This window comes from Lissotriton vulgaris, chromosome 1_1 (genome assembly GCF_964263255.1).
Source record: "Lissotriton vulgaris chromosome 1_1, aLisVul1.2, whole genome shotgun sequence".
Lineage (NCBI taxonomy): Eukaryota > Metazoa > Chordata > Amphibia > Caudata > Salamandridae > Lissotriton > Lissotriton vulgaris.
In genome coordinates, this window is record NC_141685.1 from 1,118,007,002 (window position 1) to 1,118,012,138 (window position 5,137).

Here is a 5,137-nt window from a genome sequence, read left to right on the forward strand (position 1 = left end):
GCACGCACGTCGCGGCCGGCGCTTCTTCCAAGGGACTACTTTTTTTTCTGTAAATTTTTTAAATAATGTATATTTATTACGTTTATATAGCCTATGTCCATCTGCACACCCTGACTATTACAACGATGTATCGGGTGTGAGGATTGGCGCTGCGGTTCCCAAGTTTACCCGCCACAAAGGTTGAAAGTTCTTCCTTTATAATAGTAGTATAGATAGTTCTAAATTAATTTTGAGAATTGTGTTCCCCCAGTTAGGGAATTTGTAGTCCCTGACTCGTAAAGGAGTTTGGTATTGATCCCTCCCGACCACTTCTTGCTCCAGCTTCCCTGAAAAGGAGAAGCACCAATACCTTGCTGGTCTGCAACAGAGCCAATCTTGATATCCTATGTGGGTTGCGGTTGCCAAGGCTTGTTGGGTCCAATCCGGATACCGACACCGCAGTCATCTAGATCCATTGTGCGACAGCTCGAACCCAGCGCCTGGTCATCGTTGATGCCTCCTGAACCTCGTGGCTGAAGATACAAGCTCACCTTCTTCACCTTCAAGCACCTGACATCGCCTGGTTCCTTCCTGGTACCTTCCTGGTCACTGGCTAGTGACCCAGACTCTGTCCCCTCTGCTTTCAGGTTCTTCACATCTCCGATCCACCTGTACATTTTTCCTCTGGTCGCCTGCAGCACTTCTTTGCAGCTCTCCATAGAAAACGACGACAAAACTTGACACGAAAAGACACCTATGCACCCGGCTTCCCTGGGTGAGGTAACACAAGTACTCCAGTGCTCTCGTGGGTCTTGACTCTCGAAGTGTCCTAGTTTAAAAGGGTTCCATCCTAGTCCATACAGAAGTGTCATTAAACTGTAACTTTGTATCTTTTATGATCTCCATTGAAAGTCAATGGGAACCCGCGCCTGTGTTTAGACCCTGCACGCGTCTCCCATGGGCCTCCTACTTCCTAACCTTTGGTTGTTTAGTGTAGCCCCAGCGATTCTACAGGCCATAGGCCTGCTTTCTAACTCTCACGTGGTACTTATACCACGTTCTTAGTATATGGTTGTGAGGCCCCTAGGGCATAACGTATACTGTGCAACTTATCATTTATCCAGTATTATGGGTGTCTTTCATAGATTCACATGCCTGAATCATTCCCCGTCGTCGGGATGGGAGTTCCCGGTACATAAATAAGTAAGGTCCTATAGACATATATAGAGACAAGTAAGCCTAGAGGCCTCACCTTAGTAACATATCCATGTCCTTTTGTAAAAAGGACCAAACTATAGAGAAGAGCCAATCAGCTGCCACCTCCCTCTAGAACGCTCCTGTCAGGAGCCTCAGTCCCTCAGATTATCTACCGCACGTTGTGCTAAGGGAGTCTTCCCCTGAGTTCTGCTCAGGTTTGTTTCTTCAAAGCTTTTTTCTTCAAACTTTTGAATTTTTCTCTCAAGTGAAAGCTGTACACTATGGCTGACACTCCTAAGAAGGGTCTCTTCAGAGCATGTAGCTCTTGTGGAAAGAAAAGGCTCCACATAGATGACCAACACAAGGACTGCCTGTACTGCCTATACCCTGATCATTCAGCTAAGGACTGCAAAGTATGTGGAACATTTTCTACAAAAACCCTCAAAGACCGTGAACGATGCCTTTTGATCTGGCTCCAAAGACTCAAGGACAGAGATAATCTGGATTCTTCAGAGGAAAGTGAGGGCTCTTCAGTCTCCTCAAAAATTTCTCTTAAAAGGCCAAGGGTAGCTTCCCCTAGCCCTCTGGACGCTCCTCAAAAGAAGACACCAAGAAAGTCTTCAGAGGCTCTGTCAAAATCAGCTTCTGACAAGGAGGTTCACTCCTTCAGGTAGCCTGAGCCGTCAACGTCGACGACATCATCAGCGTTCAGGAAAGCTGTGTCTCCTGTTTATGTCTCAACGTCGACGACGACAGCATCGTCGTCATTATCTTCATCGATGACGACTACACCATCGTCGACAGCGGGTAAGGCTTTATCGTCGACGATTGTCATTAAGAAATCATCGTCGATGCCCAAGATCCCGTCGACGATTACCTCACCGACGACAGCGCGACAACGAGATCATCACCGTCGACATCGGCACCGTCGACGAAGGCCCCATCGACGAAGGCCTCGTTGTTGAAGACACCGTCGACAAAGGCACCGTCGACGAAAACATCGTCGTCAAAGACACCGTCGAGGAGGACGTTGTTGACGACGACACTGTCGACGACGACACCGTCGATGAAGGCACCGACGAAGGCTGCATCAATGCCATCGACGACAACACTGTCGACGATACCTTTAGTACAGTCGACGACAGATTTCCAGAATATACCAACTGTCGACACTACTTCGTCGACGATCACTCCGTCGACGGGCCTGTTGCTGTTGAGTAATTCTGGATTTCAAGCAGCTTCTGTACGTCTTAAAATCACCAAAAAGACACTAACGCCGGAGTTAACTTCTCCTAGCCGTGTGCAGCATTTACCACCAGCATGTCTCCTTCAAGATGAGGATTCTGATGACGGGGAGATGTTTCAAGCCACTAGCCCCTCAGAACTAAATGTTAAATGTCAAAGCTCGGATGAGGAGGATGTTCAGGAGCACATGGTTCAACCACAAATTACGCCCTTGGTCTGTCTACCAGCATCCTTGGTTACAGATCTGAGATTTTTCATTCAGGACTATAAGCAGAGATTCCCAGAATCTCCAGCTCCTCCACCTACCACGGCAGTACCATCGCCAAGACCACGACCACCGCCCTTGGTTATCCAGCAGGAAAGGGTGAATGAGCCTAGTCCTCAGTCTTAGGATGAAGAAGAGGAGGTAGAACAACAAGAGGAAGGTGAAGTGCAGGACGATCAATCTGTCCATGAAGACTGGGACGATTTTGTTATTCCTTCCCCAGCATCTCCAGTGCCCGCCACCTCAGATTCTCCGCCGGTGGACATTGGTGGTTTCCACAATGTGGTAGAAAGGGCCGCTAAACGCTTCCAGATTACGATGGAATCACAGGAGCAGGACTGCTTCCTGTACGATTTTAAAGACCCTCTTAAGAAATCGATGAGATCGATTCCAATTATTGATTATCTGTGGACACAGGGGGTTCAGGTGATGCAAAATCCTGCTTTAGTTTCACCAGTGGTCCCTCGCCTGGACAAAAAATACAAAGCTCCAACATCGGCACCGGCCTGCCTGACAGGACATCCTAAGCCTGATTCGGTGGTGACGCAGGCGGCACAGAAGAACTCCAGAAATCCCTCATCTCCCTTATCGGCGCCACCGGATAAGGAGGGAAGGAAATTAGACAACATAGGAAAACGATTTTCCACAATGCCAGCGATGACAGTTAAAGCGGCAAATGCCCTAGCGCTTCTGGGGCGCTATAATAGACAACTGTGGGCAGATATAGCCCCATACCTGTCTGAACTGCTGGATGCCTCAAAGGAAGAAGTGACAACGATACTTCTAGAGGGTCAAACTTCAGCTTCAGAGATGATAGACTGTGCAATGGATGTGGCAATAACAGGATTCCACGGATATATGATGTTAGCACGCATACTTTTAGCACGCATACCATTACCACACATTTTTTACAACGCAGGACCTTTTACCACGAATACCTTTACAACGCATTACACTACAACGCAGGTACTATTACAACGCATACCATTACAACGTAAGTATAGGTAAGTATATAATATTTTAAAATAATGTAATTAATAATAATTTAAATAATTTAATTAATTAATAATTATTTTATTATTAAATCTTTTAAATTATTATATTAATTTGTATTTATTAATTTGGAAATATATATGTTAAAAAAAACCCTGTACCCCAAAACCCAAACCCAGCCCTGAAACCTAAAAATACCCCTGTACCCCAAAACCCAAACCCAGCCCTGAAACCTAAAAATACCCCTGTACCCCAAAACCCAAACCCAGCCCTGAAACCTAAAAATACCCCTGTACCCCAAAACCCAAACCCAACCCTGAAACCTAAAATACCCCTGTACCCCAAAACCCAAACCCAGCCCTGAAACCTAAAAATACCCCTGTACCCCAAAACCCAAACCCAGCCCTGAAACCTAAAAATACCCCTGTACCCCAAAACCCAAACCCAGCCCTGAAACCTAAAAATACCCCTGTACCCCAAAACCCAAACCCAACCCTGAAACCTAAAAATACCCCTGTACCCCAAAACCAAAACCCAGCCCTGAAACCTAAAAATACCCCTGTACCCCAAAACCCAAACCCAGCCCTGAAACCTAAAAATACCCCTGTACCCCAAAACCAAAAACCCAGCCCTGTAACCTAAAAATACCCCTGTACCCCAAAACCCAAACCCAGCCCTGAAACCTAAAAATACCCCTGTACCCCAAAACCCAAACCCAACCCTGAAACCTAAAAATACCCCTGTACCCCAAAACCCAAACCCAGCCCTGAAACCTAAAAATACCCCTGTACCCCAAAACCCAAACCCAATACCCCTAATAAATGTTTTTAAAAAAAGATAAACTTACCTATACTTACGTTGTAATGGTATGCGTTGTAATAGTATCTGCGTTGTAGTGTAATGCGTTGTAAAGGTATTCGTGGTAAAGGGTCCTGCGTGGTAATAGATTCGTGGTAACAGTATTTCGTGCTAAAAGTTGCGTGGTAACAGTTACATACCTGCCAACTAGTCGGGGCAGCGGTGTTAAGGCGGCAGGGATGGCTGAAAGCGACCTCATTCAGACCTGAGGTACAGTCCAAAGTTTTGGATATGCCATATGATGGCGAACTTCTGTTTGGTTCCAAGATTGATGAGGCACTACAAAACATTAAAAAAGACACTGATACTGCAAGAGCACTGGGAACGCTCCAGTTTAGGAATCAGTCCTTTCAAGGAAACAGAGGAAGAGGACAATCCTCCTACTGAGGTGGTTATCAAAACAGGTCATCCTACTCTTCCAATCAGAGTAGACCTCAATACCAGCAGCGCCAACAACAGCAGGGCCGACAGTCCTCATATGGAAAGTCATCCTTTCGGGGCAAAGGTCAAAAGAGGAACAACGGAGGACGACAATGACTTGTTTATCCAGCCAGTCCAGACCTCATCTCAATTATTAAAGATTGGAGGAAAACTAACCCA